At 39.9% G+C, this 23780-nt stretch overlaps 1 protein-coding gene and 1 non-coding gene across 19 annotated transcripts in view; both read left to right on the top strand.

Annotated features, from left to right (window-relative positions):
- The window catches only part of SKAP1 (src kinase associated phosphoprotein 1), a 299393-nt gene that overhangs the window by 30661 nt on the left and 244952 nt on the right, over positions 1-23780 (top strand). The window lies entirely within an intron of this gene.
- LOC117068143 lies at positions 12218-12433 on the top strand. The gene has a single exon (XR_004430998.1). It is a non-coding gene; the product is annotated as a small nucleolar RNA U3 (small nucleolar RNA).

Genomic DNA, 23780 nt, shown 5'->3' with positions numbered 1-23780 from the left:
TTCCTGAATCCTCTTCTTCAGCCATATCACCTCTATTGTGCCATTTATGGCTGCCACATTTACTTATGTTGTGTGGCAGTTATATGTCCCCCAAAAAGCTTGGCATGAAAAGAAATTTAGAAGTCGTCAAACTTAAGAGTTAAACGTGTATGGCAGGCTAAATGCAGTGGCTTACTCCTATAATCCCAGCACTTTGGGAGGCTGAAGCCAGAAGATCCCTTAAGGCCAGGAGTTTGAGACCAGCCTGGGCAACATAACAAAACTCTATCTCTACAAAAAATAAAGTTAGCCAGGTGTGGTGGTGTATGCCTGTGGTCCCAGCCACCTGGGAGGCTGAGGTAGGAGGATCACTTGAGCCCAGCAGGTTGAGGCTGCAGTGGGCCATGATCATGCCACTGCACTTCAGCCTGGGCAACTGAGTGAGACCCTGTCTCAAAAAAAAAAAAAAGTAAAAATTAAGCATATGGCAAATACATGAACCATACGGTAACACAAAAATAATTAAAATTAATGAAGATCATTTAAAAGATTTTATTTTTAGTCTTTTTTTGTTTGTTTTTTGCTTTTTATTTTTGAGACAGAGTCTCACTTTGTGGCCAAGGCTGGAGTGCAGTGGCACAATCACAGTTTGCTACAGCCTCGACCTCCTGGGCTCAAGCAGTCCCCCAACCTTAGCCTCCTGAGTAGCTGCACACCACCATGCCTGGCTAATTTTTTACTTTTTGTTGCCCAGGCTGATCTGGAACTCTTGGACTCAAACAGTTCTCCTGTCTTGACCTCCCAAAACGCTGAGATTACAGGCCTGAGTCTCTGTGCCTGGCCTATTTTTAGTCAGATTAAAACAATAATATTTTAGGAGTTTGGTAAATTTGGGGAGGTGGTAACCTATCTAAAACTATAAATTTAGCACTTCAAGGCTTATTTGGAAGGTAGATAAATCTCTAGCAAGATAATCTGGAAAAGCCACTACTAGATAAATGTAAATTATATATTTACACATACACATATATGTATTTTACAACTTCTCACTCTGTTTCCTTGCTTCCTTTAATTCCTTCTTCAACATGTATTGCTCTAGAAACAAAAGGGTGGAGAGAAATAAAAATAGCACTGCCTCTGATTCTTGGTAAACTTTAGGGGTTTACCTCTTATTTTTATGGCTGGCTTGGAATTCACTGGTATTTGCCATGGTTGTGGACTTGCTGTAAATGGATGCATCTGACTCCATCACAGCTGTTATAATGTGTTTTTTGCTATTTTCTGTTGTCTAGAGTGAATGACCACAGGAAAAGACAATTGTGTCAAGAATCATGGGTGTTCTCCAAGTGCTCATCTGTTTTTCAGTACAAATCACTTTAGCTATTCTGTTTTTAGACTTAGAAACAAAAAATAGTTATCTTTTTTTAGACTTAGAAACAAAAAATAAAATCCTATCTATATTTGCATACTTTTGTTTTTTTTGCTTGAAAGTGTCACCAATGAAAGCTAATATTTTCCATGTAACACAAAATAAAAACAGATAGCAATTTCTGTGATTCCAAGGAAATGAAGCCCTGTTGTGGTATTGATGTCCTAAGCTGTGATTTTCATTGCTGTTCTTAAAAACTAAACAGCTTTCACATTCCAAGTCCAAGTTTTCATTGAGCCCTTTGGAGAATGGCTAGGATAAAAGCCAGGCAAAGGCACTTCCTGCTTTATTATGGTGGTCACTGCAGGATTAGCACCAGATGTGAGACACCTGGAATGAAGCAGTCGTGATCTACGCTCAGACGCTTGATGGCATTCTAATGCATTGGGAGAAACAGTAGAGCATTTTTTAAATGTTTAATTCAGTGGAGGCCATCTGACAGCAAGAATACGTTGAGAGTGGGGGAAGGGATAAAGAAAATATAATTTTTGTTTTGTTTTGTTTTTTTTGAGACCAAGTCTCTGTTGCCCAGACTAGAGTGCAGTAGTGTGATCTTGGATCATTGCAACCTCCGCCTCCCAGGTTCAGGCGATTCTCATGCCTCAGCCTCCCGAGTAGCTGGGATTACAGGCATGAGCCGCCACGCCTGGCTAAATTTTTTGGTATTTTTAGTAGAGACGGGGTTTCACCATGTTGGCCAGGCTGGTCTCTCCTGATCTCAGGTGATCCACTCACCTTGGCCTCCCAAAGTGCTGGAATTACAGGAGTGAGCCACCACGCCCAGCCGAAAATAGAATATTTTTATTATTGAGATATGGCTTAATTTCTCTCTTGATGGCCCTTTTTGGATAACTAGTCATTTATGCTCCCTGTTGGAAGTGAAGGACAGAGTCAATGGAAGCAAACTTGGAGTATTGTTTCCTTCTGTGAAACTTAGTAATGCTAAAGGAGTTCCAAAAAGAGACCAGGAGATTTATATCATATTGAGATGGAAGGAAATAAAGAAATACCTTTTGTGTGACAGGGTTATGGCACCAAACTCAGGACATTTAAAGTACAGGCTGAAAGAATATCTTGAACACATCTCATTGTGGGTGGCTAACCTATAGCTCTGTGTGAAACATGATATACTAGTAAAATCTCATAAAAATAATTCTGACGTTCTTTGGGAATTTCATATTTTCTTTTCAGCTTAACATGGATTTCGCTTTAAGACAAGATTTAGCTTAAGAATGTATAATTCTGATGTTTTTGTATTCTAGCAAGAAAGACACGGAGTTAGCCTGATAAAACTCTTGGGAGCAAGAGTTTTGAAGTAGTATACTATAAATATAATTACCATTAATTATATAGAGAGTTTTACTTTTCTTAAATGTTAATTATTGAGCTTAAAAACCCCTAAAACAAAACACATTCAAATGAAGTATACTTATCAAAAGAACTAATGTATAATGTGCTATTAATACATTTGTGTTATTCACAAGTTTCAAGATTTGCTCATAACATCTTTTTCTATTCTTTAATTTTGCTATTTGTACTGGAGCTTCAGTGCAAATGCAGAAAAGAAAAGTAGGAGGTACTTGCATGATCCGTCTAAGTTTAAATAGCTCTGAAAAGGCTCAAAAGTCATAGCAATAATTTGACCACATCTGGAAAGTTAATAACTCATTTCTTCCTTTTTCAGTCCTATCCCTCCCTCCCATCCTTAAAGGAAGAAAAAAAAAAAACCCACAACAACTTCAACACTATTTCTCAACTCATCAGTTATATCAGCCAAATTTTTGCTTAGTTCTCTGTTATTCAGTGGATGAATGTTGAGATTTCACAATTGAGTTAAAGAGTTTTGTGAATCTACTTCTCTAGGAATGAGAGGTTGTATTTATTGCTCTTTTAATCTGGAATGCCCTACAGGTGAGAATGATAAGAGTATTACTTGCTATTGATCTCTTGGCTTAACTTTTAAGACCTGGAAAGGAAGATCGTCTTATGTGTTTTTTATGGCAAGTCTCTGTCCTTTCAAAATAGCTTCGAAATGTGTAACCCTCCTTATAATTTTATCATAATGATTATTTTGTTTGTTCTTTCATATGTGAGGCTATCTGGAAGTAGAACAAATTTTCTTAAATAACATTTTTTTAAATGTAATAATGACCATAGTCCTTGGTGGTTCAGAATAAACCATACCTTTGATATTTTCATTTTATATCTTTAAGATTTTAGATTGAGTTCAGAAAAATGTTTTGTTGTTGTTGTTGTTGTTTGTTTGTTTTTTGTTTTTTTGAGACAGAGTCTCACTCTGTCACCCAGACTGGAGTGCAGTGGCATGATCTTGGCTCACTGCAACCTCCGCAGGTTCAAGCAATTCTTGTGCCTCAGCCACCCAAGTAGCTGGGACTACAGGCGCACAACACCATACCGGGCTAATTTTTGTATTTTTAGTAAAGACGGGATTTTGCCATGTTGGCCAGGCTGATCTTGAACTCCTGGCCTCAAGCAATCTGCCCACCTTGTCCTCCCAAAGTGCTGGGATTACAGGCGTGAGCCATAGCACCTAGGAAAATGTATTTTTAAGAGAGTTTTTAGATCACTTGCAAAAGTAGATCATGTGTAATTCTTCCCAGTACTGAGCTCCTCATACAGAATAACATGTGCTATCAAGAGTGAAAAGGAGTTATGGATTGTGAGCTAGAACACAGGCAAGTAACTGAACTTGCACCCTTCCAGTCTGACTAACCCAAAAGAATAATAAGCTGAGCCATACTCTTTAACTGTAGAGTTAGGTCACTGAAATTTGCTTTACTCCTGATAGAATTTTAGCCATCGTTATCACCTGGGCATATTCCTATTAGCTACTCAACATGGATTTGTCTTGGTTTCAGAAAATCCTGTGTCATTTTTTTTTTTAATACATGAAGCCTCGCTGTCTGTAGATGGACTTAATTCATACATTGTTTGAAAAGATCATCTGTATGAAATTACTGCCTTCATTTTTATCACCGTTTGCTTTGGCTTTGATTTTAAGTCTCGTTTGATCTGGAGCTAGCCTTTTGTCCCAGAGCTATGCTATTTTCTCTGTTTAAGGAAAGCCAATGAAAAAGACCTCTCTGTATTTATCTGTTTGTGGATTCCAGGAACCTGTGGCTTGGGACCTTATTGATGGTGTTTTTCTCTAATTTGCATGTTTTCTCTTGTTTCTGATATAGACCCACGCAGTATCCACTTTCTGTGTTACAGGGAAACTGGAACAGAGGGGAGGGAAATCCAAGAGCACTGGGCCAACTGTCAGGAGCCAAGCTCTTTGTTCTGATGTTACTTCTATAACACTGAGTCACTTGAAGATTCCCCTAATGATAATCTTATGTTTTATTTCTACGTTGCTTACCCAAAATGTTGTTTGGAATTATTTTTTTAAATAAATGCTACAAAAATGCCCACATTACCAACCAAACTATAAAACTTCTGTTTGATTTCTTTTACGGTACCCCCATGACTTTTTTAAAAATTTGGAATATGATGCAGGAAATCTCATTTCTTGGGATTTTATTTCATGATTCTGTTGAAAATGAGTTGAGCATAAAGTGAGTTTTTATAATCACACCATGTGAATCATTTCTTCTTTGGATTCTGGATCTTCTCTCCTACTGTGTAGCCCCATCTAGTCTCCCTGAAGTGCAGTGCTAGCAGGGTTGATAATGAAATGCAGTCCTGCTTATCACACTCAGCAAAGGGCTCAGAGAAGATGGGAAAAAAATCAATCCCACAGGAACTTCTTGAGTGCTAGACATCCATATTTAGCCCCCAAGCATTTAAAATGGAAATGAGATATCTTAGGGTTTTAGTTTTTGATTTACACAAGATGTCATTGCTTCCTTGGCAATAGGAATATTTTAGAGACTAACTGCTGACCTGTTTGGGAAGATCTCAGCCTATCGCCCCAGGTGTGACGTAGTTTCTTCATATTTCTTTCAAAACTCTCAGCAGTGCTTTGCAGTGGCTTTGATTCTTCAGGCTTCAAAGGGTATCCCTTCCAGGGCCAATCTTAAGAAAGAAAAAAAAATTAGTGTAGGGGAACAAACAGCTCATAAAATAAGTGCTATCCCTGTGGCAGCTCTTACTTAGTCAGACAATTAATAGAGTTTACAAACCAGTAGTACTACGGCATGGCAAAGCCAAGAAAATTCCAATTTGATGGTGGTGCTTTGTTGTTACAAAATCCCCATTTGTAGTGAACCATTCTTAATTGTCTATGAACAATTCTTAAGTTGTCCAGCTTCTAGTAATTTTTATCACAGTGTGGTTTATATAAGATATATTATAGTTAAATAAAAGCTGCCTCTTGAGTTTGTGAGCCTTGTTGAGGTTCTCATTATAATTTACAGAAAAGTTTATGCCCACATAATCTCCAATTAGCTATTTCTCCAAGTTATATTAGTGAGTGACTCTCATTTGTAGATTCTACCATAACCACAAGGCCCACACAGTTTGGTAATGTAGACCTTCTGTCATGTTTACCAAGTGCCTTTGTTCTTTTGCTGATGAGAGAACTGATATATGAGAAATTACTCAAAGTAACAGAATTTGTTTAAATATTAGGATTTAGAATTTAGAATTTTATTTAGCCAAGCCATTAAAAAGCTGAAGTGACATCTTTCAAAGATTATTGGTTTAAAAAAATTGTAAACAAATATTGAAGTCTAGTTAATTATATGCATGTTGAATTGTTTGGGGATGGAGTGTACTAATTTGAGCAGTTTGTTTTGGAATGTATAAAAAATAATATGGATGGATGAATATATGACAAAGCAAATAAAATGTTAATCACAGAATATATCCACTAGATTGTGGGTATACATGAGTGTTATTTCAACTTTTGTGCAGAGTTGAAAATTTTCATAATATAATGGTTTTTTTGTTGTTGTTTGTTTGGTGTATTTGTTTGTTTGTTTCCTGAGATGGGGTCTCACCCTGTCGCCCAGGCTAGAGTGCGGTGGCATGATCTCGGCTCACTGCAACCTCCGCCTCCCGGGTTCAAGCGATTCTCCTACCTCAGCTTCCTGAGTAGCTGGGATTACAGGCACGTGCCACCACACCCGGCTATTTTTTGTATCTTTAGTAGAGACAGGGTTTCACCATGTTGGCCAGGCTGGTCTCAAACTCCTGACCTCATGATTTGCCCACCTCAGCATCCCAAAGTGCTGGGATTACAGGTGTGAGCCACCATGTCCGGCCCCATAATATAATGTTATAAAAAATATTTGACTGGTTTGACTTTGCATTTCAGACACCATGGATTTTTTTCACTCTGATTTCAGAAAATCGTAGACTTCCTCCATATGGGATATGGTTTTTAAGGATAATTTTCTAGGAATAATCTTATTATTTCTGGGTAATACTGAACTAGGGGATAATCCTCCAGTTTGTTATTTCTGACATAAGTAACAGGAAGTAGCTAACTTTTGTACTTCTTTAAAACTTCTAAATCAGCAATTATTAAGAGCTAAAATTCAATTCAAACATGCTACGTGGGATATCCTGAAATTTTGATTTTTTTTTAAAAAAGGAAAGGTAATTTCTGACTTTTTTCATAAATTTGATAAAAGGAAAGGTAATATGAGATTGGTAGTCCAGTAGGAAATGGAACTCAATTTTATAATTTAAAAATCATTTTATGGTATTAAAAATGACAGAGGTTAGAAACAAAGCTCTTATTCTTTTATTGAACTAGAATTGAAAGTGGCAGAAAATCATTTTGGCCCTAGTGCAGTAAATGTTATCACTAAAACATGTTCAGGGGATATTAGGACAGTCTCTCAAGCACCAGAGACAAAAGTTCACAAAGCGAGAACTGATTTTTCTGTCCTTATCTTGAAATTATTAAATGTATAGGAGACATGAAGGTGTCTTAGTTCTAAGAGGACTGGAGATGAAGTACGTGTTGAAAGCGATAATATTTCTATTCTGGAGAGGTGAGATGGAGAGAAGAGATGGTGGCATGGGTGTCTCAGCAGTGACAGGCACGGTGGAGAGAAGAGAGTGCACAGGGATAGGAGGGTTCATGAACCAACGCAGAGCTGAGAAATTCAAGACCAGAGAAAATTATACTCATGCAATATTGTGAGCTGATGATGAAAATGGTGAGGAAGCAAGTGATACTATTCTTTAAAAGAATTGTGTGAAGATTCTATTTAACAGGGAGATGAAACTGGAGCTGTCAGCAGCTACTTTATTTTGCGAATCTTGTAGGAGAGAAATTTTAAGTCCATTTGGGAAAAACCCATCATTTTTGAGTGTGCAGTGTGATTATGCTTCAGAATTTTGTGTAAATGGAGCAGGTTGGTAGGCATATGTTTGCTGATCCTAAAATGATTAAAATTCAGAATAAGTAAGACTCTTGTGAAATTGAGTTTTCAGGTTCCAGCCAGTGTTCTATGCTGCCATATGGCATAACTAGAATTAATTGCTGTTTTCAATCTCTTATTCTTCTATTGAATATTTAGGTGCCCTGTTTGAAATATTAGTGGTTCCACAGAAGTATTTAATCACATAAGATAGATGTTTGGCATGTTCATGAAAGCAGTGTATGTAGCTAATAGTTGCTTAGAAGAAAAAGCCCCTCATAAGGTTTTCTAGCTTCCCTTCTCTGCTTCTGCCTCCACCTCCTAACTTGTTTTAATTAGAAAAATGGATACTGGATAGGATGGTTAGCAAGGGAAGGAGGAAAGATTATCAGGACTTTATAGGGGAGATAAGAAAAGATCAGACATGAAATTGCTTTTGCTAGTCTTTAGGTCCTTGGTACTCTAAGTACAGCAACTACAGCATCACCTGGAAACTTGTGAGCAATGCAAACTCTCAGGCTCCGTTGAATACCTACTTAATCATAATCTGCATTTTAATACTATCCTAAGTTTATTTGTACAGTATGCACATTAACATTTGAGAAGCACTGTTTTCACACATCAGATTCATTTTAAATTCAGTTTCTCAGAACTTAGAATACATGTTTCTGGAGATCATAAGCTTCTTGAAAGCATGAATGGTCTTACAGTCACACACACAAAAAAGATCTAGCATGGTGCTAGCATGTTGCATGAGTTCAATGATGTGAGTAAAATGAATGGTAAAAAACTGTTATAAATGTGTTTTTAGGTCCTAGACTAGACCTGAGAACAGCAAGAGACCCTCTTTATTAGGAAACTTACTATTTAGTAGCCAACCCTACATATTCTTTCCTGGAAATAAGGATGCTTTCTTTTTACTGAGTGTTAGTAGAGACAGAGGCAAGGCATCCATCTCTTCAAGTGTCTCCTCTAATAGCATATCTCTAATATTCTAACTGGAACAGTGACAAAAAGTTACAGGGCTACTGACTATGTATTGGAGTTCTATCACAGCGTGGATGCCAGGCATTCCAGCCGTCTTTGAGACCTGTCGCCAGCCCTCTACCTTTGGTCAGCAGCATCCCTATTCAGCTTTGTACTTCCTTGTCTCTACCATTTCTCCTCTTTCTTGAAGACCTCTTTTCTAACTCTTTCCTCTGTGTTCCTTAGAATCTATGTCCTGTTATAACCAAACCCCACAATATCCTCCACCTCTTTTCTCTATCCTAAAGGATGGTTCTCCCACAGGAGCCTGTTTGCTTGCGGCCTTCTTAAATAGAGTTTGCTCCTTTTCCCAAAGTGATATTGGTATTCTTCAAGCTCCCTGCTGCTACTTCTGGACTTTTACTATTCAATCTTGCTTCAGACCTCTCCCCTTTTAAGGTTTATCTTTGTGGCTTTACAGTACCCTGTCCTTTTGTCATCTTTTGAGTTCAGAGTACTTCCACACAATATTTGAGGACTGAAGCATTGGCTCATAGTTGTTATCTTCACTCCATTCTTGACACAGAGACTTCCTCTTTCTTAAATTTAGCTTTTCCTTCTTCATTATGTCTCTCCAATCATTATGTAAATATGCTCAAATTTCTCCTAATATTAATAAAAACATTGTGTTGTACACAGTGATTCCCTCTTTAGCTACTGTCTTTGCATCTATTTTTTTTTTTTTTTTTTTGCAGGCAAAATTCTTGAAATAGAAGCCTAGACTAGCTATTTCTGGCTTCCTGGTCTCTAGTCACTTCCCAGTCACTCTTCAGTCCCCTTTAATCTAGCTTCTGCTCCTACTGAGCTACTCTCTCCAATGTACCAATGTCTCCAATTGCCACAGCCAGGTGATACTGTTAAGTCTTTGTCTTATTTGGTCTTTCTGTAGCATTTGACATTGTTGATCACGTCCTTTTTCTCATAAATGTAAAAAACTCTCCATTGATTCTCATGAATTCTCCTGGTTTTCTTCTTCCTTGTGTTTATGCTCTTTTTTAGGCCCTTGAGCTCATTTTTCTACCCTGCCCTCTTTGCTCTTGTTCCTCAGGGTTTTCTCTTTCCTCACCACATTCTCTTTAGGAGGCAGTTACATGCATGTCCATAGTTCCACAGCTTCCCCGGTGCATGGGAGACTCCCAATTCTATAGCTCAGCTGCAGTTCTCCCTCCAAAGCACCAGACAGCATATTGAATACCTCCTTCTGGGTGTCTCAAAGATACTTCAAACTTCACTAAGCTGGGCATACCCTGCTGGATGCCTACTCAGCAGCCACCATCCCTTCTTCCTTGACAACAGAATCGTGATCTATAAGCCATTCTCTTTTGCCAGTGCTTAATCTAGGGTTTACATAAAATATCGTTATGGCCAAATAAATGTAAGAAGAATTCTGATAGATTCTCACAGGATAGTCTTATAGTTGGGAGATAGTAATACACTGAAATGCAGTAGGACATTACTCTGCTCTAAGGTGTTAGAGCAGAAATATGGGAAGAGCCTGGCTCCTTCATGTCATTCTTGGGCCCTGCACAACTCTGGAATCTCCTGTCTTCAGACTTTTTGTTTTGTGGGAAAAATTAACTTCCACTTGCTTAGGCCCTTGTCAGTCAGATTTTCTGTTACTTGTGGCCAGAAGAATCCTAACTGCTTGAATGTTCAGAACTGAACTCATTATCTTATATTCTGCTCACCCCTGAAGTCTACCTCTGCTTTCTCTAGGCCTAGGCTCCCAAGGCAAAATCCTGGGAGTCATTCCTGATTGGTTCCCCTTCACTCCCCAAACCATCAACAAGGCCTGTTGATTCTTCGTTCTAAATGTCCTCCCCTTTCTCTTCCCTTTGTCACTAGCTAAACTTTAGTCTTCATAAAGTTGTACTCAAGCACTGCAGAATTCTCCTTTCTGGTTCTCTGCCTCAAGTCTCTCCCTGTTCCAGTTTATTCTGCTCTTCCACTCCATGTTGAAGAGCAAACTTCTAAAAAAGGGTAATTTGTTGTCTGGGTGTGGTGGCTCATGCCTGTAATCGCAGCACTTTGAGAGGCTGAGGCAGGTAGAACACTTGAGGTCAGGAGTTTGAGACCAGCCTGGCCAACATAGTGAAACCCTGTCTCTACTAAAAAAAATACAAAAAAATTAGCTGGGCATGATGGTGGGCGCCTATAATCCTAGCTATTCAGGAGGCTGAGGCAGGAGAATCATTTGAACCCAGGAGGCAGAGGTTGCAGTGAGCTGAGATTGCTCCACTGCACTCCAGCCTGGGCAACAGAGCGAGACTCCATCTCAAAAATAAATAAATAAATAAATAAATAAAAATTTTAAAAAAGGGCAGAGATTTAAGAGTTGAAGGATATTCAGTTTTCAGGTGGGAAAACAGTTGGCACCAACAGGGAAAGATATGGGAAGAGGAAATTAGGCTTTAATTGTGCAGCCTGGCCTTGGGTCACTTCTATGCAAATAAATAACTGTCTTCCGAAGTGTTTTACTCTGTATTTAAATACATACACATGAAAATGAAATTATTTTTGAGCCTTGTGAAACGCAGCAGTACTTTGAGTTTTATTTTATGATTATTTTTCTAAAATTTTTTTTTTATTAAGGAAGTTGACTCTCAAGGCCTTCATTAGATGAGGTATCACTGACTGGGAACAACTTCCATTTTTCAGATGTTATCCCTTTGAGCTGCACTGAACTGACACAGGATGAATCCTTCATTAGAAGCGGATTATCTACACTCTGTGTGACTATTTAGTTAAACATTTGTATTTGTCAGACTACTTTTCCAAAGTGAGGGTGCTTAAGTAAACCATTCACTTCCTTCTTCTCAAAACATCAGTCACCATGATTGATTTTTATGTTGGTAATAAAGAGAAATGGAATCAACTAAAAGCAGGGTGAGGATTATAGACCGGAAGCAGATAATTTACTTAACAAATATGTATTGGCTATTTGTTTATGTCAGGCACGATGCCAGGTGATCAAGACAGCGTCAGATAAGACATATTCTTGTTTTTCAAGCAGTTCTTGGACCAGTGAGCGGCTAGACTCATCTTAGCTCCTCCATGGACCAGCATGGAGCCCACTACCCCTAGATAATCAGCTCTAGAAGGTCTGAATGTTTGTTTTCAATTCGTTACATGCCTGCAGTTTCACCACATAGAGATTCATTTGGGTTAAACATCCTGTTTTAAAATACAAATTCACCTGGAGGGTGAAAATACTTTTAATTGTTCAGTCATGTGCACTAGACCTGTTCAGTGGTTTCCTTCCAACTTTTGGTTAAGATGGCTTCACTGAGGACATTCAGTGAAGTGGTTTTTTGAACCACTATTACAGGCAATGCACAGTGCTAGGTATACTGAGGGTTATAGAAGTAACAGAGGATGCGTTTTCTCAGAAAGAATGAGGACTTTAGAGACTCCTTATCTCTGCAGCTTAAGCATAACAGTCATAAAGACTGTACTTTCAGGGATCATTTCTATAGTTTGTTGCTAGAGAAGTTTCCCTAGACATGTGGAGCACCAGAAACCATGTGGAGGAGATGTAGTGTTCTCCCCAGAGCATGAAGCTGACTCTTGGTGCTGCTTTGCTGCACCTGCCATTTGCCATTGACAATCATTCTTCTCTTCCTCTGGGAGAGTAAGGAGTAGAGGACACAGTCTGAGTGGTTCCCATTTATGTGGGGTTTTTTTATTATTATACTTTAAGTTCTAGGGTACATGTGCACAACGTGCAGGTTTGTTACATATGTATACATGTACCATGTTGGTGTGCTGCACCCATTAACTTGTCATTTCCATTAGGTATAGCTCCTAATGCTATCCCCTCCCTCCTCCCCGCATGTGGTTTTTTGTTTTTTTTAGAATAATAGTCACAGCTAGCATTCATCACACACATACCATGTGCCAGACTCAGTTTCAAGGGCTTTCCTTACAACAGGTGTGTGAGGTTGATACTGTTATAATCCCTATATAGCAAATGAGAAAACTGAGGTTCAGAAAGGTAATCAACTTGCTCAAGGTTACATAGCTATTAGGTTCTAGAATTGGAATTTGAACCCACTCTTATTGAGGCTCAACCTTGTCATAAAAAGTGAATAATGCCACTTCATTCATTCACTCATAGTTTCTACAAACGTTTATTGAGCATATGCTATGTGCAAAGCATTTTTGGGGTGAACACAACATAGGTCCCAGTCCTTCTATAACTTATTTTTGAGCAGAACAAACCAAATCATTATACAATACACTTACCTCATAGGGTTGTTGTTATATACATAAAAGTGCCTAACACAAACATGTCACATAGTGGATAGCCAACAAATATTCCCAAGAAATTTATAACCACATGGGAAAGATAAAAAACAATGCACAAATAACTATAATTCAAGATATATTGTGGCAAGGCTTTAGAAGAGGCCATATTTTATTTTATTTTCCAGTTTTATTGAAGTATAATTGGCATACAAAACACTGCACATCCATGGTACTGTAAAAGCCCAGAGAAGGAAGTCCCTTCTCTGGTGGGTTTGAGAAGCCTTCATGGATGAGTTGGCATCAAGACTTGGCCATGGGGTGAATGGGATAGGTTTTTGGTAAGACACATTGCATGCAGAATTACCATGTGCTAAGACACAGAGGTGATAAAGTTTAGGCATTTTTGGCAACCAAAGGGTGATTTTGTTGATTAGGTAAAAGAGAGTAATGGGAGGTATGGCAGAAAAGACAAGATGGAACCAACTCTCAGAAATAAGAATTTTGACTGGGTTTGAGGAGGACAGATAGGTAGTTTGGAAGAGTAAAGCATGAGTCAGGGATAGGTAAGCTGAGGAGGGATGCTTTAGTAGTGGATAACATTTGGGTCTCTGGCACAAGGGCTGAGGCCACTGGAAGGCAGAAAATGGTTGCAAAGAAAGAGAGGATAAGAATGTCAAAGGTTGCCTATGTTCCCTGTACCCAGAGAAGGAAGACAAATCTCTTTGCCATACTTTATTTTATTTTTCAGTATCATTGGGTTTAATTTGTATACAAAGCACTGTAAATAAGGAATGCATATAATTTGGTGCCCTAACCACTTTTCAGAATGTTATGTCAATGGGAAAATATATTCTATGGATATATGCTTCAACTTTTAAAATATAATTGGTCTGAAAATTAAAGACTGTATTCACAATTTTTGAGATCTGTTAACAAGATTTAATAGATTTTCAAAGCTGGCCCAGGCAACTTTCAACTTTGTTTCATTAGGAAAATGTATTCCAAGGTCCAAACAACTGGAAATGAACTTTTAGAATACAGTCAATATTTGAATTGAGAGCTGCTTGTCTAGAATTTCCTTAACAGGCAACCACTGGTAAATATCTATTTCTTTTACCAAATTTTCCAAAATTGCCCCATCATATGATTACCTGGGGATTTTGTTAAAATATATAGACTTCTAGGCCTCTACCCTGGAGATGCTAATTCACTAGGTCTGGGGTGGACCCTGAGAATTTGTTCTTCAATAAGAGGTCCAAGGGATTCTTAAGATCAGGAAAGCGTGTACAAATCTTTATCAGAAGACCCTGTTTTTTGTTTTTTTGTTTGTGAGGTAGGTGCCTATTTTGGTTCTCGACTGAATTTTAACAATGAGGGGAAAATCTTACCAGCAGGGCTTAAGACCTGTCAGTAGCTGACAACGTTTCAGCCTGATTTAGCTCCCGGGGTGAGGAGATGGGGATATGTTCATATGCTGCTCTGTGCTTCCTTGTGAACTGGCAACATCTCAAGATGTTTCTGATGCTGGAGAATCTCTCAAAGTGGGACAGAACTGAAAGCCCTGGTCCCAAGATGAGCCAGGTAAAGCCTGGGATTGACTGGTTGATTGTAATCAAACCTCTGGGGACCCCTGACCTGTATTGATATGCCAACGGAGCTGGTCACATAGTCATTAGCCTTTAGATCAAAGTCCATTCCATTTTTTTATGACTTGGATAATTGGGTACTTTATGTAAGAGTTTAATTATGACTGCTGTACATAGTGTACAAAGTAATAAATGGGTAAGAATGATACTTTAGGCCGGGCACGGTGGCTCATGCCTGTAATCCCAGCACTTTGGGAGGCCAAGGCGGGCAGATCACGAGGTGTTTGAGACCAGCCTGGCCAACATGGTGAAACTCTGTCTCTACTAAAAACACAAAAGAATTAGCTGGGCATGGTGGTGGGCACCTGTAATCCCAGCTACTCAGGAGGCTAAGGCAGGAGAATTGCTTGAACCCAGTAGGCAGAGGTTGCAGTGAGCCGAGATTATGCCACTGCACTCCAGCCTGGGCAACAGAGTAAGACTCTGTCTCAAAAAAAAAAAGAAAAGAAAAAAAAGTGATACTTTAGTATAGAATCTTGTACAATTAGGGAAAAAAGTCAACTTGAGGGCAAAAGCAATAATGTGGATTAAGTAAGTTGATATGAATTTAGGAAAAGTGTGAAATAATTTTAAAATGATTTCTGGATTTCTGTATATATCTCAGTTCTTAACTAGAAAAAAGTGTACACATAAGGATAGGCATTTTATGAAAAATGTCAGTAATTCATTGTAGTTCTTAGAGTGGTTACCAGTAGAAGCTGGCTTTCAAAATTCTGTTATTATTTATTGATTCGGATTTTGGTGTAGTGTGAATGAGTGAAATAATGTTATATCTTTGATTAGGATTCTGTTGTTATTTTTCAATTAATCTATGTCGGTAGCTTTAGCATTTATATTAAATCATTTTCTTCATGAAAGCTTCTAATGAGGAAACAAATTGATTGTATTTATATATTGGATTCTTGCCACCACAGTGTGTATTTGGTCATGTCTTTTGAAGTATATTTTTGCTGGTCATTTTGTGGTTTGTCTTTGAAGCCAGGCTTTGGGGGAAAAATTATTCATTTGGATGAAGGTTTCAATTTAACAAAGATTTCTTATTTTTGTCTCTCTTCTCTTTCATCCCTTACTTTTCTTTTCTTTCTTTTTTCCCCTCTTGCCTTTGTGTGAGTGATTTAGAGGAAAATGAAGGCACCCCAGCCCCATCTTTTCGGAATAAAATCCATACTTCATAGCATTGCCTGGAAGTGCCTTGCCCTCTGTCTGCCTCTCCACGCTTGTCCCTACCCCTCCCTGAAATGCTCTCTTGTACTGAATGAGTCTCATACTGAACTCAGACAGCCCTTGCTGCTTCTTACCTCCATTCACTGATTTAGCAGACATTTATTGAGCACAAGCTCTATGCCACTGCCCCTTGAGGGCTCAGTGACAGAGAGACAAGAAGATGCTAATACAGTATTATAGGTGTTACTGAGAGGCATGCACAGATGTGCTGTGGGAACCCTAACATAGGACACTGAGGTGAGCCTTGAAGGATCATGGAGGGTCCACTAGGAGAAGAAGGAGGCATGAAAGAAAAGGTTTGCTGGCAGAGGGTGCAGCAACAAGTGGGCAGGAGTGTGAGCAGGAGCTGGGGAGGACCTGAGAGCTGAGGTGAGCCATGGAAGGATTTCAAGCAGGATAATGATGGAACTAGGCTTGCCTTTTAGGTCATTAAGATAATGAAGATGCTAATGACTAACAGCTGAACATTTATTGGTGGTTTACCAGGTTCTTTACGTGCATTACCTCTGTTAGTCCTCCCAAGAACCAAACAAGGAAGATGTGGTTATTATTTCTGTTTTAAAGGTGAGGAAACTGAGGCTGCAGAAAAAGTCTCAGCTAGAAGATGGAGGAGCTGGGACTTCAACCCAGACCTGTCTGCAAAGACTTTGCTCTTCATGCTCATTCCATTCCCTTTTCCATCAGCACTGAGGAGAGTAGGTCAGAGGGAGGAGGATGAGGGCAGGTGGACCATTTGCCATGTAGTTACATGGATGTGGGTGAGGCCTTTTAAGAGCTCACATGAATTCAGTGTCTGCAGAGATGGAGAGGAGATTGATTAAACGGGTATTAAGGGAGTAGAATCTACAGGTCTTGGTGACTGATGGGATATATATAGTAATAGAAAAAGAGGTAAAGGGATGATTCCCAAGTTTCAGCTGGGTGGATAGTAATATCATCCATTGAAATAGGGAACACAGGGGGAGAGGTTTGGGATCTGTGGGACAAAGGACAGTTCTACTCCTGAAAGAGAAGAGTAATGATATCTCCTGCTTTTGAATGTTTTAATGAACTAAGGTATTTAATATATGCAGGTGCTATAGTGAAGTCTTTGGCAATTGGTTTCTTCTCTGATCAGCCTGAGCTCTATGACCTATCCCTCTAGTCCTCTAGTATTCTCTGATTCTCTTGTCTTTTCATCCCACAAGCCTAGAAAAACCCTAATCTCGGATCATCAGTTCAACTGTCCAACTTCTCTGCTTGTATATCTGGGAAGCTATTCAGTTCTGGAGAAAAATTGCACAATTGGATTGCGCCACAGTAAACCTTTTAATTTAATTTTTTTTTTTTTTTTTTTTTTTGAGACAGGGTCTTGCTCTGTCACCGTTGCTGGAGTGTAGTGGCACAATCATGGTTCACTGCAGCCTCAACCTCCTGGACTGAAGCAGTCCTCCCACCTCAGCCTCTCAGGTAGTGGGGACCACAGGTGCAAGCCACTACACATGGCTAATTTTTTTTTTATTTTTTGTAGAGATGGGGTCTTACCATGTTGCCCAGACTGGTCTGAAATTCCTGGAATCAAGTGATCTGTCCACCTTGGCCTCCCAAAGTGCTGGAATTATAGGCATGAGCCTCCATCCTGGCTGCACTACAGTAAAGCTTAGTCTTCAACCTCAACCGAATCCTTAGTGATAACTGGTAGTTATTTCACATGCCCCAAATCAGCAACCTTTTTCCTTGATTTTTTTTCTTCCCCCAACCCTTGTCAGTCTTTACCTCATCATATTGCTTCTCACTCTTTCCATGACATCACAGTCTACTTCATAAGAGACAAGAGAGGCTCTCAGAATGGAACCTACTCAGTATCCTACCCTGTCCCTTACTCAACATAACTGCTTTGGGGTGCTGGGCTGGCCCTTTGCTACCTTTACTTCTGGGCCTGGCCCCTCTGCCTGACCTTCCTCTGCATCTTGGGCCTGGCCTCTCTGTGGCCCTCCCCTCCCCTGCCAGGCTTCTCTCTGATCCGGAATCCTCCTTCAGCAACTGTGTTGTTGTTGTTGTTGTTTTTTGAGACAGAGTCTTGCGCTGTTTCCCAGCTGGAGTCCAGTAGTGCGATCCCGGCTCACTGCAAGCTCTGCCTCACGGGATCACGCCATTCTCCTCCCTCAGCCTCCTGAGTCACTGGGACTACAGGCAGCCACCACCAAACCCAGCTAATTTTTTTGTATTTTTAGTAGAGACGGGGTTTCACTGTGTTAGCCAGGATGGTCTCGATCTCCTGACTTTGTGATCTGCCCGCCTCAGCCTCCCAAAGTGCTGGGATTACAGGCATGAGCCAACAGCAACTCTTATCTGCAGGCAGTAAGACACATTCTGGCATTAGTCAGACATGGGTTCTTGTGGTCCCAGTTTTTACCATTTGCATGTTCTGGGCCAATTACATTACTTCTACACAATTTGATTATTTCGACCAAACTAGTCCACAGTTGGATTTTCCGTGCTCTTAGACCCTCACAGTGTCTGGCAAACAGTGGAAATTTATTCATCTCTACTATTGAGAGAACAAATACAGTATTCATAACTTGAGATACAGAGACTGTGTTGGCATGTTAATGCTGAGATATCCACCTAGCCTAGATGAACTCTAATAACTAATCTAGCTTAAAAAATTTTTACATAACATTTGCCTTCAGGTGAATAATATGTCCGTGTTCATGAAAAGGAAAATATCAAAAGCATGATAGCTGAGTTTTTCCAAGGAGGTTTTAAATGTTTTTGTAGAAACCATCTCATTTGTAAATGAATATCAAATTTTAGAATTTGACCCTGATTCTGTACAAGATAAACTGTGGTGGCCCCACAGTGTGGACTTTTAAACTGCTATGGTGCAATCAGATAACCTCTCCATGCTTCACTGTTCTCATCTGTAAAGTGAAGGCTAGATTAAATGATTTTAAGTGTCCTTCCAGCTATAAAATTCAGTGAGTATATGGACCACAGTCACACAGTCACTCAGCTATCAGTTATTCACTAATCAGATAATGGTGTCTCAGTGGTCGAAGAGTAGCTGTTAACCTGAAGCAAGCAAAAAAATAAAATAAAATTAGGTTTTTAAGCATCAACAGTGACAAAAATGACAGAGCAAGGGCCAAAGAGACAACAGTTTAGAATACAGTAATCAGCTGGAGTTCTTTGTACATAACCAGTACCTTGTTTTCTCCAATACACAAGTTTGGAACCAAAAGGCGTCTCTGACTTTCCTCTTGATTCTGTGCTCCCAGCCAGTCTCTAAGTCTGTTATCTAATCTCTTGTCTCTTTTCTTGTTCTCAAGTAGCTTCCTAATCTATCTCCCCACTTTTCTTCCTCCCATCCATGCTACACATCTCTGCTGGATTCGATGTGGACATCATTCTTTATCCTTAAAGACAAGAAAACAAACAAACCTTTCAATGACTCCTTTTTATTTACAGGAAAAAAAAAAAAACTCTCTAACTCTGACCTGTTATTTAGTGTCTTTATTTTGAAATAATGTATTTGGCTGGCATTTCTCCTTTATTAGTTCATCGAATTATAGTTCGTTGCCTATTACATGCAGGAAGTATGGGGATTGTATAGACATACTAGTGAGATTTGCTGGTGAAAAAACAGTCCTCACGCTAGAAAGTAGGGGAAGGAATATTAGAATGTGGGTTTCCAGTGTTGCAATCAGGAAGCTAATCACTCACTGATCAAAAAGAGTTCTTAGGTTTCTTAATGTTTATACCCAGAGTGGGTGTTTCATTGACCATAGCAATGATTCCATGTAGCAAAAGTGTTATAGGAGACTCTAGTGGTAAATAGTACTTTAATTTCTTTTCAAAATTTAATTTCTTTTTTGCTGTCCAGGAATGGACTCTTAAAAATTGTGGTGGGGGAGCAGGTGATGAGTTATACTGTCAATCTCAGATAATGTTGTTTATTTAATAAAAGTTTGATTGTGACCATTGTATTTAGTAAGTAGGTGAACATTGTATTATCTACCTAGATGTGCTTGTACATATAGACTCAAGACCACTGAAATATTACATCCCCTAAAAGAACCCAGGACCTTCTGTGGTATGTTCTTCTATTACATAATTGAGTTATATGCCTATTGTGTGTTGTTACAATAGTATTTATTTGCCATATGAGATTGTCATCTCATTATATACAAAGAGCTCATATTTTGGACTAGATTATAAGCTTCTTGTAGGTAGGCATTAGGTCTTGTACTTTTGGTGAGATTAAGGAACTGGGACTGGAAGGATCACCAACTGTCCCACCAAGGACCTTCTTTTTGCTGCCCAGTTGTTTCTAAGGCTGGTACCTGGACCCCTGGGTCCCAGGCCTTGGATGCTTCCACTGGGGACTTCCACCAGATGGTGCTCTTTTCCCATTTCTCTTGTGGGGTGTCACTGGCCATGTTACTCTTTGCCACTTGTCCATACCTTCTGCAAGGTAGTAGATGGGACACTTTCAGAAGATAATTTGAAAACAATATGAATCTTTCCAAGTGAGAAAAGAAATTATAGGAAATATTTAGTGTACAGACTCTTAGCAGTGCTCAGCAAAGCCATTTCCTTGGGCATAAATAAACTTCTACCATGTGGCTCACTATTCAAGGTCAGTTGCAAGGGGTTTTCCTAGCCTTAACAACTTGCATGGAATCCGTGCTCAACTAGGTGTCCATCTGAATCCTAAGATTCCATTTTCTTTTTTTTTTTTTGAGATGGAGTCTTGCTCTGTCGCCCGGGCTAGAATGCAGTGGCCGGATCTCAGCTCACTGCAAGCTCCGCCTCCCGGGTTTACGCCATTCTCCTGCCTCAGCCTCCAGAGTAGCTGGGACTACAGGCGCCCGCCACCTCGCCCGGCTAGTTTTTTTGTATTTTTAGTAGAGACGAGGTTTCACCGTGTTAGCCAGGATGGTCTCAATCTCCTGACCTCGTGATCCGCCCGTCTCGGCCTCCCAAAGTGCTGGGATTACAGGCTTGAGCCACCGCACCCGGCCAAGATTCCATTTTCAATGCCAGGATAACTCTTCAGTGTTAGCCTTTACAGTCTGTTTGGAGACAGCCATTATCAGAGAACAGAGATGTTCAAGAGATAGAAGTCTTTGGACACTGAGTATTGCAGACAGCCTATGCATTCAGAAGGCATTGCTATTTTAGTGCAAAAAGGAAGTTCAAGCTGAGTGCAGTAGCTTACACCTGTAATCTCAGCACTTTGGGAGGCCAAGGCAGGCAGATTGCTTGAGTCCAGGAGTTCAAGACCAGTCTGGACAACATGGTGAAACCCTGTCTCTACAAAAAATACAAAAATTAGCCAGGCATGGTGGAGCATGCCTGTAGTCCCAGATACTGGAGAGGCCAAGGTAGAACGATGGCTTGACGCTGAGAGGCAGAGGTTGCAGTGAGCTGAGATTGTGCCACTATGCTCCAGTGTGGGCAGCAGAGCAAGACCCTGTCTCAAAAACAACAAAAAAGAAGAAGTTCAAATTTGGATGTCCTTAAGTCATTAAGAAGAGATTTGATTTTGTTCAGCAGGTGTTTACCAAAGCAGAGAGTATATGATGTATTTTAAATTTCCATAAGTCACAGGTAAAATAACACTTTTAATACTTCAGTTGCAAAAAAAAAATTCATCTAGATGTTCTAGATTTATAACATCACAGATGTTGGCCTTTCTGGATAGCTAGTTTTATAATGCCATTACAACTCTATTCATCTAATTCAGTGGGTCATATCATTTTTGGTGGGTGCGGGGCGGAGGTGAGTTATTGACACTAATGAAGTCTATGGACTCTTCTCCAAGAGAAAAGAAAACAAATATTACATTTCACCCACAATTTTAGGGAGTTTAGGAAATCCCCTGAAGCCCAAACTATGGACTCCAGGTTAAAGACCTCTGTCTAACCACTCCCTAATACTCATGTTAGAGTTGATTCATGCCTATAGGCTATCTAACAAAGCAATTGTATCTTCTCTTAAGTACTAGATTTATTTTTTATTTTATAGCCAGTAGGAAAGCAGTTAATATGGAATTTAAGAGCTTGGACTCTGGAACCAAGTAGACCTGTGATATGGTTTGGCTCTGTGTCCCCATCCAAATCTCATCTTGAATTATAACCCCCACATGTCGAGGGAGGGACCTGGTGGGAGGTGATTGGATCGTGGGAGCAGATTTGCCCCTTGCTGCTCTCATGATAGTGAGTGAGTTCTCACAAGATCTGGTTGTTTGATTAAGTGTCTAGCACTTCCCCGTTCTCTCACACTCTCTCCTTCCACCTTGTGAAGAAGGTGCTTGCTTTCCTGCCACCTTCCACCATGGTTGTAAGTTTCATGAAGCCTCTACAGCCATGTGGAACTGTGAGTCAATTAAACCTCTTTTATTTATAAATCACCCGGTCTCAGGTAGTATCTTTATAGCAGTGTGAAAATGGACTAATATAACCTGGATACAAATCTTGGTTCTGCCACTTAGTAGCTATGTGATCTTGGCCAAGTTGTTTGACCTTCCTGAGTTTGAGTTTCCTCATCTGTAACATGGGGTAATAATAGTAGTCCTGGGCTGTGCATAGTGGCTCATGCCGTAATCCCAGTGCTTTGGGAGGTCAAAGCAGGAGGATCACTTGAGACCAGCCTGGGCAACATAGTGAGAATTTGTATCTACTAAAATAAAAAATAAGGGAAATTAGCCAGGTGTGGTGGTGCACACCTATAGTCGCAGCTACTTGGGAGGCTGAGGCAGGAAGATTGCTTGAGCCCAGGAGTTCAAGTTTATAATAAGCTATGATTGCAGCACTGCATTCCAGCCTGGATGACAGAACACAACCTTGTCTTAAAAATAAAAAAAAAGTACTGACTTCCTAGGGTTGTTATGAATATTAAATAAAATAATACATGTGCCAGGCGTAGTGGCTCATCCCTGTAATCCCAGCACTTTGGGAGGCCAAGGTGGGCGGATCACCTGAGGTCAGGAGTTCGAGACCAGCCTGACCAACAGAGAGAAACCCCTCTCTACTAAAAAGACAGAATTAGCTGGGCGTGGTGGCGCATGCCTGTAATCCCAGCTACTCAGCAGGCTGAGGCAGGAGAATCCCTTGAACCTGGGAGGCAGGGTTGCAGTGAGCCAAGACTGCACCATTACACCCTAGCCTGGGTAACAAGAGCAAAACTCTGTCTCAAAAATAAATAAATAAATAAATAAATAAATAAAATAATACATGTAAAACATATACCTAGCACAGAGTTGGATGTGGTGGCTCAACCATGTAATCCCAGCACTTTGGGGAGGCTGAGGTGGGTAAATCACTTGAGGCCAGGTGTTCAAGACCAACCTTGCCAACATGGGAAAACCCCATCTCTACTAAAAAGAAAAAAATTAACTGGGTGTGGTGGCGCACGCTTGTAATCCCAGCTACTCAGGAGGCTGAGGCATGAGAATCGCGTGAACCCAGGAGACAGAGGTTGCAGTGAGCCGAGATTGTGCCACTGCACTCCAGGCTGGGTGACAGAGTGAGACTCTGTCTCAAAAATATATATATGATGTATATGTATATGTGTATATCTAGCACAATGCCTAACATATAAATGCTAATAAATGTTAATCATTTTATTATAGTTGGGAAATAGAATTATTTTTCCTTTCTTTTTTTTTTTTTTTTTGAGACAGGGTCTTGCTGTTTCACCCAGGCTGGAGTTGCGGTGGTGCGATCATGGCTCAATGCTGCCTCAACCTCACGGACTCAAGGGATTCTCCCATTTCAGCCTCCCAAGTAGCTGGGACTACAGGCATGCACCACCATGCCTGGCTATTTTTTTTTTTTTTTTTTTTTTTGAGACAGGGTTTTGCCATGTTACCCATGGCTGGTCTCGAGATCCTGGGTCCAAGCA

This window comes from Trachypithecus francoisi, unplaced genomic scaffold, assembly GCF_009764315.1.
Source record: "Trachypithecus francoisi isolate TF-2019V2 unplaced genomic scaffold, Tfra_2.0 Lachesis_group20, whole genome shotgun sequence".
Taxonomy (NCBI): Eukaryota; Metazoa; Chordata; class Mammalia; order Primates; family Cercopithecidae; genus Trachypithecus; species Trachypithecus francoisi.
Note: the sequence above shows the minus strand (reverse complement) of the source record. Positions and strands in the feature narration are given on the sequence as shown.